General features: G+C 45.0%; 2 protein-coding genes across 3 annotated transcripts in view; both read left to right on the forward strand.

The window, feature by feature from the left end:
* Positions 1–15,750, forward strand: part of RPL21 (ribosomal protein L21) — a 407,337-nt gene that overhangs the window by 27,307 nt on the left and 364,280 nt on the right. The window contains exon 1 of one of the 2 annotated variants that reach the window (XM_069969855.1): positions 9,452–9,462. The exons of the other annotated variant lie outside the window; for it this stretch is intronic. The gene's annotated coding sequence lies outside the window, so the exon portion shown is untranslated. Of the gene's footprint in view, positions 1–9,451; positions 9,463–15,750 lie in introns of those variants that run through there. 2 annotated transcript variants of the gene reach the window in all.
* CDK8 (cyclin dependent kinase 8) overlaps positions 1–15,750 on the forward strand; it is a 61,375-nt gene that overhangs the window by 20,342 nt on the left and 25,283 nt on the right. The gene's annotated exons all lie outside the window — the stretch shown is intronic.

The following is a 15,750-nucleotide window of genomic DNA, read 5'->3' on the forward strand; positions in this document are numbered from 1 at the left end:
CCAGGAAGTGACATCACCATGTTATCCAGGAAGTGACATCACCATGTTATCCAGGAAGTGAAGCCTTGATGCAGTAGTAAGTGCAGGGAAAAAAGCACTTTATGTGTATTTCCCGCAATAAGTGTATATTGGGGATTTGTATAACTTTTGGGAGGCAATACAATACTTAAAAGAGAAGTCCAGCAATAAATTTTAAGGAAGCACTTCTCTCCCATACAGTATAGGAAGCCTTGTCACTATAAGTGCTGTACACACACATATATACCCCCAGTGCAGATACAGCGGTGTAGGCCTGACAGGTCTGCGAATGCGTACTTTCGCCATTTGTACCAAACACTACATACATAACTTCCTTCATACTATATACCTTCCATATATATATGGTGATTGTGAGAGAGTCATTGTGGCCAAATGTGTAATGTGGCAAAGGATCTTTCAGTGGCCACTACACCATAAAGCAATATCCTGACTTGCATATTAACTCGCATGGATGTGCGGATCCGTTGGAGGTGCCGTTCAAAGTCTTAAGGGCCAAAAAGATTCTACGTGTTTCAGTGTAACCTTCGTTGTTTCAGTGACACCTTCCTTGGGGACACCTTACTACAAGGATATATACTGTATACAGGTTCCTAGGATCATTTGAGGCCACTTTCTTAAATGGACACAGTAGCTTGACATGTCGAGGGCTGGGTGTGCACATTAAGCACATTCTTTATCAGCTCTGAACACCTAATGTAAAGCCCTTATTACACGGGGCGACTGAGAGGAGCAAACAAGCGCTGTCAGCGCTTGCATGCTCCTTGTTCCCTGCTCTCTGCCAGTGAGCTAGCGGGTGAGTAGGGGGGGGGGCGCAGGAGCTGTTAGGGAGCTGCCTGGGTGATCGCTTAATCATTCAGGCAGCCCGTAGTAGACAGCAGCGGTCTGCTGCCGCCACTCCTATTCCACAGAGCGACAGCAGCAGATCGCTGCAATCAGTCTTTTGTCTTTGAAAGACTGATATCAGGCTGATATCAGCCAAATACGGCCAATAATTGTCTTGTATAATAGTGCCTTTAGTGTGTGGGATGGTCTCAGTCTCTCTCATGGAGAGTAGAGAGAATAATGCTTGAACACTCAGACCCTTTCCAATCAAAACTTTTGATATGTCCCCATGACTTATCAGAATTGACGCACACCAATATAGTTAAGTATTTGGATCTGAAGCCCCCTGGAAAATGGCTGTTCAGTACTGTAGCAGTAAAAGCTACAATTGTCTGCACCACTGCCATAGATAGGCACAAAAGGACACTATGGCCAGATTTCTTTCTGTGCCAGCAATGGGGAAACATTTGGCCCCCCAGCAATGAAATGCTGCAATTCCTGTTATGCCTGGACAGCCAAATCTTCGGCTGTGCAACTACAAATGAAATTGTAAGTTTGCAATAGCTGAAGGGCGGCAGGTACCACATCCCTGTTCTCTGCTGTGTCTTATTGAAAGACTTCAAGGTGTTTTTGTGACTTCAAGTACATGTGGAATGTTTGGAGGATCCTTGGCATTAAAAGCTTCTGTGTAATGTGTATTCTGGGAGGGTCAAGTAGGGTCCAATACATCCATCTGATTTCCTATTAGTCTTCATCCTCACAGTAGTGTATACAGTAAGGATCAGGGGAAAGATGCATTGTGTGTGACACGGCTTTGTCACTACTTCTGTTTTAGGTGTGAAGGGGTTATCCAGGATTAGGTAAAAGAGCAGCACCTGCAGAAACAGCGCCACCCCTGTCCTCACATTGGGAGTGGTATTACAATTCACTACAATAGAACTGTGCTGCAAAACTACACCCAAACTGAGGCCGGGAGAGGTGCTGTTTCTGGTAGGAAGCAGCAATGTAAGCCTGGATAAGCCCTTTAAGTCCTGACAAAGCTTTCTCTTGCCCTATTCGCAGTCTCCTCATTATAACAAATGGGATTACTGTGAAAGCAGCAGGGAGGGGGAATACTTTCCTACAGAAGTCAGTGAACATCTCCTGGTCACAGGTTCTTATAGCCAATGTAGCTTTTAAACATCTCTCTAAATGCTGTGAAAATCAGCTCCAATATGTTGAAGTACCCTATATAAGGCAGGATTCACGCTTAAGTTTTTTTCAGTCCGTTCTTTGCAAAAAATGGATGGAAAAAACAGATGCATGTGTGTGCATCCGTCTTTCCATTAAATTCCATTGCAAAAAATGGATTGCAAAAACGTAGTGTTAACCCAGCCTAATAAAAGAAATGACTTGTCTTGTTGATCCTCCCCTGCTGGTATTCTGGCACTTTGCCAGGTCCCTTGTTATCCCTAGTTCCTGACTGGTGAAGTGTCTACAGCCAATCACTGACTCACCAGATATTTTACTATGGACATAATTAATTTTCTCCAGCATACACCTTTAAAGGGGTTCTTCTATGTAAGGGTGGCATAATCTAGTGACCGAGAAGCAGAAGAGAATGATTTATCACTTACATTGTTCTGTGCAGCTGATCCAGAGAGATCCTCTTGAAAAACATGGACAATAGCTAGTACTCTATTATGTGCATGAGCTCAATAGTCCTGGATATTCACAAGAAGCAGAAAACTCCGCCCACCAGCTGCTGATTGGCAGTTACCTATCTATGCCGTGTATAATCAGTCAACTGTCAATCAGTAGCTGGAGGGTGGGAGGAGGGGTGTGCCAAGAATCCTATTCTCCTGCATATTAGGAGAACTTCTGAACAAAATGGTGGAAGTAATACACTGATCAGCATTTCTGTCACTAGTTTATGCTGCCCTCATTTAAGGCAGAATAAACCTTGTGACAGATTCCCTTTAAGTTATCAGTAGAGTATACAAAGTTGGTTCTGTATCTGCAATTTTTTTTAATCTTTCTATGTTCTTACATTTCTTTGCTATAAGCTACAAATGAAGGAGTGTAAGTCGTCCTCTCCATTATATTCCTGAGCTGAGTAGTCTTCTCTATGCTTTCACATCCCCAGTGTGTAGGCTTACAGCGGGAAATGCAAAGGAGTAGAGGGCTACAAATTTACAGAAAATTGGAATCTGCATCCTCTATCCTACTTACAGATGACTTTAGTTTAGGGTTTTGAGGAGGGTGGGTTAGAGGCGACAGAGTCCCTTTAAGTTATGTAGCTATAGCTAGTGCTTGGTCACTGCTCCGTTCACACTCTATGGTGCTTCTAATCATAGCTGAGTCCGTAACTCTGCAGTATCCAGAAAACCCATATTAGAGGGGGTCCTGGTGTTTGGACACCCACCCCTCGGCTACTTATCCTGTGCACGGAAGATGTGCAACAGACTGCATTCACGAACCTCCCGGCATCATGTATCATTATGATGCCTGGAGCACCGCAAGTGTTTAACCCTTTAAGGACCGTGCTAACTTTCGTTTTTGCGTTTTCGTTTTTTCCTCCATGTGCTTAAAAAGCCATAGCACTTGCATTTTACACCTACAGACCCACATGAGCCCTTATTTTTTGCGTCACTAATTGTACTTCGCAATGACAGGCTGAATTTTTCCATAAAATATGCTGCGAAACCAGAAAAAAATTATAAGCGCAGTGAAATTGGAAAAAAACGCAATTATTTTTCTTTGGGGGGGCTTCATTTTTACGCCATGTGTCCTATGGAAAAACTTAGTTGTTATATATGTTCCTCAAGTCATTACGATTAAAACGATATGTAACATGTATAACTTTTATTGTATCTGATGGCCTGTAAAAAATTAAAACCATTGTTAACAAATATACGTTCCTTAACCCCTTAAGGTCAAAGCCTATTTTCGTTTTTGCGCTTTTGCTTATTCCATTTTAAGTTTAAAAGTCCATAGCGCTTGCATTTTTTCACCTAGAGACGTATATGAGCGCTTATTTTTTGCAAAACCAATTGTACTTTGCAATGACAGGCATTATTTTTCCATAACATATGCTGCGAAACCGGGAAAAAATCATTTGCGCTGTCAAATTGAAAAAAAAAACGAATTTGTTTTGATTTCGGGGAGTTTTGCATTTACGCCGTCCGTCCTATGGTAAAACTGACTTGTTATGCATGTTCCTCAAGTCGTTACGATTACTATGATATATAACATGTATAACTTATATTGTATCGGATGGCCTGTAAAAAATTCAAACCATTGTTAACAAATATACGTTCCTTAAAATCACTCCATTCCCAGGCTTATAGCGCTTTTATCCTTTGGTCTATGGGGCTGTGTGAGGTGTCAGTTTTTGCGCCATGATGCGTTCTTTCTACCGGTACCTTGATTGCGCATATACGACTTTTTGATCGTTTTTTATTAAATTTTTTCTGGATTTGATGCGACCAAAAAATGCGCAATTTTGCACTTTGGAATTTTTTTGCGCTGAAGCCGTTTACCGTGCGAGATCAGGAATGTGATTAATTAATAGTTCGGGCGATTACGCGCGCGGCGATAGCAAATATGTTTATTTATTTTATATTTATAAAATGGGAAAAGGGGGGTGATTTGGACTTTTATTAGGGGAGGGGATTTTTTATTAATAAACACTTTTTTACTTTTTTTTTTTTTTTTACTGTAACTAGAAGCCCCCCTGGGGGACTTGTATATACACAGCATTGATCTCTATGAGAGATCAGTGCTGTGTATATACACAGCAAAGATCGATTAGATCGGTCATAGATTACTATGGCCTGCTGCAGGCCACAGCAATCTATTGCCGAGCCGGGATCAGCGTCATTCCGACGCTGAGGCCCGGCACAGGCAGAAGAATGGATCTCCCCCCCCCCCCCCCCCCCGCGATCGCGGGGGGGGAGATCCGTCCCACTAGACACCAGGGACGTGCGGCGCAGTGCCTCTAAGTGCAGCTGTCAGGTTTGACAGCTGCACTTAGAGGCTTAATTAGCCGGCGCGGCAACGGGACCCGCGCCGGCTAATAGAGGCACTGCCCGGCTGCACATGTCAGCCGGGATCAGCGCCGTTCAGAGCGCGGTCCCGGCGGGACCCCGCTCTGAACACCCCGAGCGGCACCATGACGTATCAGATACGTCATGGGTCGCTAAGGGGTTAAAATCGCTCCATTCCCAGGCTTATAGCGCTTTTATCCTTTGGTCTATGGGGCTGTGTCAGGTGTCATTTTTTGCGCCATGATGTGTTCTTTCTATCGGTACCTTGATTGCGCATATGCGACTTTTTGATCGCTTTATATTACATTTTTTCTGGATTTGATGCGACCAAAAATGCGCAATTTTGCACTTTGGAATTTTTTTGCGCTTACACCGTTTACCGTGCGAGATCAGGAATGTGATTAATAGTTCTTGCAATTACGCACGCGGTGATAAAAAAACATGTTTGTTTATTTTTATTTGTAAAATGGGAAAAGGGGGGTGATTCGGACTTTTATTAGTGGAGGGGATTTTTTAATAATAAAAACACTTTCTTTTAACTTTCCCTTACAGTAATATGAAGCCCCCTGGGGGACTTCTATATACACAGAACTGATCTCCCATTGAGATCAATCCTGTGTATATAATAGAGCAATGATCCATCAGATCGGTGCTCTATTATAATGGTCTGCTGCAGACCATCTGAATAGATTGCCGAGGCGGGATCAGCGTCATTCCGACGCTGAGCCCCGGACGGCTCATTAGAACGGATGTCCCCTCCGCGATCGCATCGCGGGGGGGATATCCCCAACTGGACACCAGGGAGAGGGCGCACAGCTGCTATTCAAATGCAGCTGTCAGCTTTGACAGCGGCATTTGAATAGTTAATTAGCCGCCCGCGGCGATCGGCCGCGCCGGCTAATACACACGGTCCCTGGCTGCACTTAGCAACCGGGGACCGCGCGCTGCAGAGAGGGCTCACGCCGGGAGCCCTCTCTGTTTACTCTTAACGGCCGCATGACTGGTATACCCGTCATGCGTCGTTAAGAGGTTAAAGCGTAACTGTCATTTCAGGGCCATTTTTCTGAAAACATTAAATATCAACAGTACAAGCGATTTTAAGAAACTCTGTAATAAGTTTTATGTATTAATGGTGCGTTCACACCTACAGGCTCTACAGCTGATTTTCTGCAGCAGATTTCTTTTAAATAACTGAACACAGCATCAAATCTGCTGCAGATCCTGTAGGTGTGAACGCACCCTAAGAGTTTCCTTCTGTACTGAAAAAGCAATCTCCCAGCCTCCCCCCTCACATCAGATAAAGCAGGATTTCTGTCTCCATTATGTGGCTATGGAGAGGGGAGGGGCTGTTAGGAGTGACTGAGCACGGAGCAGTCCTGCAAAGCACAACACCCTGCAATCTTCTCTCAGTAAGTTCATAGATAAGTACTGACCTTTCTGACCCCAGAATCCTGCGTTTTAGTTGCCCAGACAGTCTACAAACAGCTGACCTTCATGTCACCTCTTCCTGCTCCCTCATCTCCCTCAGCCCCTCCCCCTTCATAGGCTTACAATGGAGAGAGCAGAACCCGTCTTCACTGGCTTCTCTGTAATGAAGACGTGTTTGCCTGATAATGCACAGATAAGAAGTCAGGGGGGGAGGCTGGGAAATTGCTTCTTGAGTACAGAAGGAGGCTTTTTTGGCTGATAAAACCTATTACAGAGTTTCTTAAAATCGCTTATACTACTCATTTCTGCAATAAAAAAAAACATGACAGTTACGCTTTAAATCTTGGCGGTACTGTATGCGCCCTTATGTGATAGATGTAGGCAACAAACTGCTGTGTGTGAATCCACCCTTGTAGGCTTAGGCTGGGTTCACACTGCGTTTTTGCAATCCGTTTTTGCGAAAAAAAACCGATGCATTTGTGTGCATCCGTTTTTCCATTGACTTCCATTGTAAAAAAACGGATCTTTTTTTTTTTTGACGGACACAAAAACGTAGCTGACACTACTTTTGTGTCTGCTAAAAAAAACTGATCTGTTTTGATCTGGTTTTTTTTACAATGGAAGTCAATGGAAAAACGGATCAAAACGGATGCACACAAATGCATCAGTTTTATGCAAAAAACAGATGGAAAAAACGGATTGCAAAAACGCAGTGTGAACCCAGCCTTACAGTCTGTCTATCCTATGTATGGTGATGTGTATGCAGATTTGCCATCTAATTCCTTATTACAGACCCCATGTCTTCTCTTGCCCTGATGAGGTCGTCCTCGGTGCTGAGCTGATTTGTTTGCAGACTCATCTTCCGCATTAGATCCAATCACCCATATTTACAGCTACTACATAGTGAAAGGTTTAGCAACAAATCACGTTGCGCTGTGTCTCTTCGATGTGTCCCAGTTTACAAAGCCACAATCAATAGCTTCCCACTGTCACTAGATTATAGCAAACAAGCCGAGCCCTACGTGCGCCTGGCAGCACAGCAGTAGCATCAGGAGACACTGCGCACTCCTGTCGACTTAATCAGCCCCAGTCCTTGTTAAGTGGAAGGCCCCTCTGTTCATTGAATGGGGACCACCCAGCATGGCTCCATCCTAACCTTTTACTCTCATCCTACATACGTTTTCTTTAATTTGCTGTTATAATATATTTCTGTAAGCGCAGAATCTGCAAGATTGTGTCTGTAGCCTCCGGCAAGTTTCCGCCATGCGGTGGTCTCTTCTTTGCCATAAACAATAGTGAAGGTTTTGCCTTTTAGTCTTTAGTCTTTTTATTTTATTTTTTTTATTGTGAAGCTCTTTGGAGACTGATCCACAAGTATATGCACTGGCAGCCCGCTACTCCCTGAGAAGGATCAGAGACTTATTTCATCTCCTGTATTCAGAAGTAATGAGGGTTGTGCTAGACAAAGGCAAGGTGCGTGCTATGTGAGGACGAGGCCAACCTGGCTTATCTATATATAGACTGAAAGCCATGGACCTCCAATTATCCGCACCACTCTCCACTTCACTTTTTAACATTATTTTATCAACCCAAGCAAAAAAAAAAACTGCAAGGAGCTAGATACTGAAGCAAAGTTTTTTTTTATTTTTTTTATTGTATTGTATAATTTTTGATTATCTATATGTACATGATGTAGACTGTCATGGGCATGCTAAAGGTAAGCTGTAACCATCACGTATTAGACCACCTATTCAGTAGACTGAATGAAGACGCCTGTATTTTGCCGAAACAGCTCTAGTAAACCTCAAATTCTGTACCACATCTTAAAGCATTACTGTGCCTTTAAAAAATTTGTTTTACATTTTAAATGTTTTAATCTGTCTGGCTGTGAGTGCTAGATAGTGGAGAGAACCATGCAGTCCAGTGCTTCATTCCCCTTCTCATTACAGGACTTGGGCTCCATAGACTTATTGTAGAACCCCACTCTCAGGACATTTGAGCAATAATCGCCTAGTGTAAATACAGCGAACGATCAAGAGACGGGCGATAAATCGTTCATCGTGATCTTTTAAATCGTCGTTCACTGAAAATTCGCAGATCGCTTTGTGTAAGGTCTTTCACCCTATAGGCTTAAGCGATCTTAAAACGATCGCAAAATAACTATTTTTTCAAGCGCTATATCGTTCTGTGTAAGCGCTGATCATTATAAAAAACATATTATTACTTTGAAATCGTTAATTGTTCGATTGGGCGAATTATCGCTCTGTGTAAAAGGACCATTAGAGAGACAAGGAGAGCAATGCTCAGCTGTGCGTATCTCCCAGGTGTATCTTATGTAGGGATGCACGATGCACCGAAATATCGATACTACTATCGATATTTCGGGCAAAAAAAACGTTCGATACCAGGATTTCCTGGTATCGAAACTTTAAGTTAAGCAGAGAACACGGTGGGCGGCTAGCTGAGCGCCGGCCGTGTTCTCTATGTGCCTCCCCCTGCCCCCTGCAGTCTCCTCCTCTTCTCTCCCTCCCTCCGCTCCCATTGGCGCCAATTTCAAATAGCCGGCACTTAGCTATTGCTAGTGCCGGCTATTTAAGTATATAGATGCCGCTGTCACACTGACAGCGGCATCTGACCCCTCCTGAGCCCGCTCCATATACAGCGGGGGTCGGCTACTGTGTGTAACAGACCCCCGCTGCTGGTGTCTCTCTGATTACAGAGTCCGGCTCCGCCAGACTCTCTTATCAGAGAGATGATTTATGCGGAGGAGCCGGAGCTGCCGGAGGAGAGCGGCTGGAGAGGGAGAGCGGGAGAGGAGGACGGAGGAGAAGGCTGGAGGGAGAGCGGGAGGTCCGGGAGAGAGGACGGAGGAGAAGGCTGGAGGGAGAGCGGGATGTCCGGGAGAGGAGCCGGAGCTGCACAGAAGAGAGCGGGAGGTCACGGAGAGAGGAGGACGGAGAAGGCTGGAGGTGGGGAGGATGAAGAGGGAGAGCGGGGGTCTGTGAGATCCGGGGGAAGTGCAGCACATGTGAGGATCCAGCCGGCTGGCAGGTGGGGGAGGTGGCCGGGGCTGAGAGGAGCAGATAAGATCGGCTGTAGTGTGTGGGATCCTGTGTAACCTCCTCTTCTCTTCCTCCGCAATCTTGGTAACTGGTGCAGGAGAGCTGTCTTAGTGATAGCTGATGTAGCAGAGCTGTCTTAGTGATAGCTGATGTAGCAGAGCTGTCTTAGTGATAGCTGATGTAGCAGAGCTGTCTTAGTGATAGCTGATGCAGGAGAGCTGTCTTAGTGATAGCTGATGTAGCAGAGCTGTCTTAGTGATAGCTGATGCAGCAGAGCTGTCTTAGTGATAGCTGATGCAGCAGAGCTGTCTTAGTGATAGCTGATGTAGCAGAGCTGTCTTAGTGATAGCTGATGTAGCAGAGCTGTCTTAGTGATATCGGATGTAGCAGAGCTGTCTTAGTGATAGCTGATGCAGCAGAGCTGTCTTAGTGATAGCTGATGCAGGAGAGCTGTCTTAGTGGTGGGTGGTGCAGGAGAGCTGTCTTAGTGATAGCTGATGTAGCAGAGCTGTCTTAGTGATAGCTGATGTAGCAGAGCTGTCTTAGTGATAGCTGATGTAGCAGAGCTGTCTTAGTGATAGCTGATGTAGCAGAGCTGTCTTAGTGATAGCTGATGTAGCAGAGCTGTCTTAGTGATAGCTGATGTAGCAGAGCTGTCTTAGTGATAGCTGATGTAGCAGAGCTGTCTTAGTGATAGCTGATGTAGCAGAGCTGTCTTAGTGATAGCTGATGCAGCAGAGCTGTCTTAGTGATAGCTGATGCAGCAGAGCTGTCTTAGTGATAGCTGATGCAGCAGAGCTGTCTTAGTGATAGCTGATGCAGCAGAGCTGTCTTAGTGATAGCTGATGCAGCAGAGCTGTCTTAGTGATAGCTGATGCAGCAGAGCTGTCTTAGTGATAGCTGATGCAGCAGAGCTGTCTTAGTGATAGCTGATGCAGCAGAGCTGTCTTAGTGATAGCTGATGCAGCAGAGCTGTCTTAGTGATAGCTGATGCAGCAGAGCTGTCTTAGTGATAGCTGATGCAGCAGAGCTGTCTTAGTGATATCGGATGCGGCAGAGCTGTCTTAGTGATAGCTGATGCGGCAGAGCTGTCTTAGTGATAGCTGATGCGGCAGAGCTGTCTTAGTGATAGCTGATGCGGCAGAGCTGTCTTAGTGATAGCTGATGCGGCAGAGCTGTCTTAGTGATAGCTGATGCGGCAGAGCTGTCTTAGTGATAGCTGATGCAGCAGAGCTGTCTTAGACAGATATCACTAACTTTATTTTTAACACAATAAAATAAAAATAGGCCAAAAATTGGTATCACTGTAATAGTGCAGGGGTATTATATTTCTACCATTTTTTTTTTTTTCTTTTATACTTTACTAAGTATCGAACTGGTATTGAGTATCGAAATAAAAAAGTTAGTATCGGTATCGAACTCAAAATTCTGGTATCGTGACATCACTAATCTTATGGTGGGGATCTGGACAGTAAAGCTACTCTTACATGGGCCGATGGGGCCCCGATAATAACTGTAAACGAGCGCCGATCTGCTAGATCGGCGCTCGTTCACTGGGCCTATTACACAGCCCGATAATCATTTAACAAGGGCTGCATGGACATTGTTACCAATGTCCTTGCAGCCCTTGCTTTAAACGGCATACATTACCTATCCATGGTCCAGGGCTCCTCTTGCGGTCCGCTTCTCCGTGGGTCCCGCGCGCTGCAGCTTCAGAGGGGCCAGTCTCAGCTGACAGGCCGCTTAGCCAATCACTCACCGCTGCGGTCCCGGCCAGATTTGGCTGAGCAGCCTGTCTGAAGCTGGAGCGCGTGGGCCCCGCAGAGAAGTGGACCGCAAGAGGGGCCCTGGACCATGGATAGGTAATGTATTCTTTGCATATCGTCACCTGCCTGCCGCGCCCCACTATTACACGTTGCGATACGCGGTCGGTGCCTGACAATTATAGGTCTCCCAGAGTCTTCCAGGGTCGGATGGTGGTTATCCATCACGCCCGACCCTCTATCTCCATCGACATCATCTGTCGGTGATTGGTTGGGAGAACCCCATACACTTTACAATAATGGCTAAACCCGCTGGACACGGTGGGTACACCTGAAAAAAGTATAAAATGTATAAAGACCTTCAGACCCCAACCAATCCTAAATGTTTCACTTTATTTTAAAGTGACAGTAACACTTGAAGAAATGATATCCCTATCATGGTACCCTTTGGGTAGTGGTCGGCCTCTGCAGAGTGGGGCTTGCCATGTGCAGGCCGGTCATCCCCAGTCACCAGAAGGCAGAATGATCTGCTTTCAGTGCACTTTGGATGTCCATGAGTGCAGCCATTCACTCGTCTGATATTGCAGGATGTTCATATAAAATAACATTTGGTCTCTTAGGCAATCTGGCCGGATCAGCTTCTCAGAATTCCTGTGGGATGGTAATTTTGTAGAAAATTCCAAGAAAATTAAATGGTGGCGGGGACCTCGAAGAGTCAGCCGTAGCCTATTGGGAAATGTAACAGGGGCATGTTGTTCATTTGCTGTTTGTATAAGTGTCAGGGACACCGTGTGCCTGGTTTGTATTAGTTTGTAGGTTACAGTGCAATTTGTTGGCTTGGGTTTGAGACATTTCTATTGGAAAATGTGCATGCTGTTACAAGGAGTTAGTGTAATTTATTCACCAAACATTATAATGCATAATTTCTGATGCTTATTGGATGGGTTACAGGAATCCTTTCCTTGGGAGGTCTGTTAGCTGGGACCCCTGCTGAGGTGTCCACTGTGCTTTCCATTGTACACTGAAGTAGAAGACCTACATGTGCTACAAGTACTCCCAATGCTAACTCCTGTTTATCTGAATGTGCATTAAAGGGGTACTCCAGCGGAAACCAAACTCTTTCAAATCAGCTGGTGTCAGAAAGGTATACAGATTTATAAATTGCTAGCATTTAACAAAAAAAATCTCAAGTCTTCCAGTACTTATCAGCTGCTGTATGTCCTGCAGGAAGTGATGTATTCCAGTCTGACACAGTGCTCTCTGCTGCCACCTCTGTCCATGTCAGGGACTGCCCAGAGCAGGAGAGGTTTTCTATGGGTATTTGGCACTGCTGTGGACAGTTCCTGACATGGACAGAGGTGGTAGCAGAGAGCAGTGTGTCAGACTGGAAATAATACACCACTTCCTGTAGGACATACAGCAGCTGATAAGTACTGGAAGACTGGAGAGTTTTAAAATAGAAAATTATTTAGATTTGTAATTTACTTTTGACACCAGTTGATTTGATAGGTAAAAAAAAATTGGTCTGCATACCCCCTTAAGGAAGAATAGGGGGCAGCTTTGGGGATTGCTCTTAAAGTAATATTGCTCTGTTTGCCTATACCACCTTGTCTCTCATAAGATCAGCAATGCTCTCCTGGAATGAGGTTCTCATAGAGGTACCAACAATGTCCGATTCTATAATCTACAAAGCATGGTCGGGTGCATTGTGTATGTGTCAGGCCTCCTCCATTGCTCATATCCTCTCCATTTACAATAATGCAAAGAAACTTTTACTTCTGCAACGTTTTCAGTTGTTCAAAACAATAAAAACTTTATGAAACCATAAGATTACTCTGAAATGGCGCAAACTAGTAAAGCCTTCCTGCTGCCTGTAGTCCCATGAAAGTAGTGACCGGTCCCAGTTCATCATGGGACGATCTGTGTAACAATACGGAAATTCTGCGCATTACATGGTGTTACATAGTACCTGGTGGCGGCGTCCAGCGTGTCATTGTATATCGCCATCTAGAGTAGACTATGTGAGCCATGTTGTTTTTCCTGGTAGAACTACTAAGACAGTACATATGTGCCGCTGGATCGGATACCTGGGTGTATGTCCACATTTCAGGGCACCGATGGAGTCGGTCATTTTATCTTTCTGTTGCAAAACTACAACCCCTTGTATGTCCTGGCAGCTGAAGACATGAAGGGTATTGTAGTTTAGCTATAGGGTGTATACAGTACTCTAGGAGCAGATGGCTGTATGGGGGCATCTCCATGTACAGGAGGTGTGTAGTCTCTACATAGTGGTGCCCTTTACCGTCAGTGGGTGCTGTGTAGTCTTGCACCATCACACGTGTGTTCAGTCAGTGACCACTTCCGCTGGTGATAGCTGCTGGTAAGCTGCCAGGCCTCAGCTAACCATTGTGGAGCCGGATGGAGTGTTGTCCTAGATGACGGCTCCCTGTAAGTCTTGTTCATTTATCATACTAAGCATCTCATAGCAAACTGGCTCTATACACAGTGAAATCTGTACAGTCTGGGGAAAACCAGGGAAATGAATGGGAGCAGTGCTGCAGTTACCCTGCATGGCCACTACACAATGTGTGGCGCTGTCTGCTTCCTGATGAGTTTGTGTATATACTGTACCATAGCTCTGGCAAACAGCTGATTGGCAGGGATGCCGACTGTCGGACTCCCACCAAATGGATATTGATGGTGAAAAAGTATCATTTAACTAAACGTTTAACTTGTCCTATAGACATGTCAGAAATTTTAACTGAATGTACAGGCCACCTCAGTCACTAGAAGGAGCAGATAGAAGCAAGTGCTTCTCTTACTGCAGGGGTTAATAGACTTACAACAGACTCCATGGGGGAGATTTATCAAACATTTTCACTCATTTTCCAAAGAGTGATGACCGAAAAGTGGAATCTGATTGGTTGCTAGGGGCGACTGAGCCAGTTTCAATTTACACCATGTTTGAGAAATCTCCCCCCATCTCTCCAGCAAAATGGGAAGCGAAGCACTCGGCCAAGCGCTTCTCCCGGCTTATTCTAATCTGTGGGGCTCGGACCTAAAAGGGCGGACTAGACTGACCTGATATCCCAACCACCTATAGTCAGACCTAGCTGTCCCCAGAGCCGTGCAGCCCCCATTAGACGTGTTACAGTAAGCTATATTGGGCAGGGTCCTGTGTATACGGTATGCTTTGTCTGTATACTGGTATAGAGCAGTGGCTGGAATGGCTGGGCTTGTGGTTGAGCACTTGAGCTGCACCTGCGGGTCACTTCAGGTCACACCATTGTTGGCCGGGGAGAACAGCTAGTTATTATTCATGCACTCAGCACATTGGCGGGTTATATACAGCTCTGCTAATGTAGCAGGGAGCAAAGCTTATGTTAATGGACACGTTAATACCGGCTTATTCACAGGCTTATGGTTATCTAGTTTTCATATAATAGTTCATAAAGCCTATATTCTCCATCTATAGAGCTTTTACTGACGTGTTTCTCCCTGTAATTGATACTTCCATGTTGTGCCCCAGTAACAGGAGAGTTTTCTATCTCTTCCTACAGTTCCGGCCTTGTAGTTTGAGCCGACTCCGCGGTTGAAGTCTGGGTGTTCAGACCCCACAGACAAAGCTGGGTGAAGCCTCTGGCCAGGAGACTCTTTCCATAGACTAAGGGTCATATTACACAAAGCGATTTTTAACAATTAACGACTAATGATAAGCAATCGCGAACGAGATTGTTTATTGTTAACGTGAAATCGTTCACCATATTAGAACAATGGTAGTTAGTTACGATCGTTTCTATGATCGTTTATTCCTTCTGATCCCAGCAAAACAATGAACAATGTGCAATTACACTGAACGATTAGTGAACAAATAAGAAACTTGAGCGAACAAATGTGGAATTACAGCGAACAATTAACGTTTTTAAGCTCAGCTCAAAATCAATGATCAACGACATACGAACGATTTTTCGATCGTTGCCTGCAATTATACAGAATGATTATTGTTCAAATTCGATGATATAACGATTTGTTGCACGATAATCGGCCCGTGTAATAGGGCACTAAGGGTACTATTACAGTGGACGATGACAGCCCAATCAGTATTGTAAATGAGCGCTGATCTGTTAGATTAGCGATTCCTTACTGGGTCTTCTACACAGCCTGATAATCGTTTAGCAAGGGCTGCACGGACATCGTTAGCCATATCCGTGCAGCCTTTCCCGAAACATTTAACATTACACGTTCTTGGTGTCCTCCTGTGCTCTGCTTCCTCCCTTGTCCCGCGCGCTGCTGCTTCAGAGTGACAAGTCTGAGCTTACAGGCCGCTCAGCCAGTCACCGGTCGGGACCATAACCCCCCCCCCCCCCCCCCATGTGGATTCTGCACAGTTTTGTTGTTATCTAGATCAGTGCCTCTCAATTCCAGTCCTCAGGCCTCACCAACAGGTCATGTTTTGAGTATATCTTATACAAAGAACAGCTGTGATAATACCTGATGCACTGAGTATAATTATATCACCTGTGAAATACTAAGGAAATCCTCAAAACACGACCTGTTGGTGAGGCCTGAGGACTGGAATTGAGAAGCACTGATCTAGATGCATCCACC

Source organism: Dendropsophus ebraccatus, chromosome 5 (assembly GCF_027789765.1).
Source record: "Dendropsophus ebraccatus isolate aDenEbr1 chromosome 5, aDenEbr1.pat, whole genome shotgun sequence".
NCBI classification, from domain to species: domain Eukaryota; kingdom Metazoa; phylum Chordata; class Amphibia; order Anura; family Hylidae; genus Dendropsophus; species Dendropsophus ebraccatus.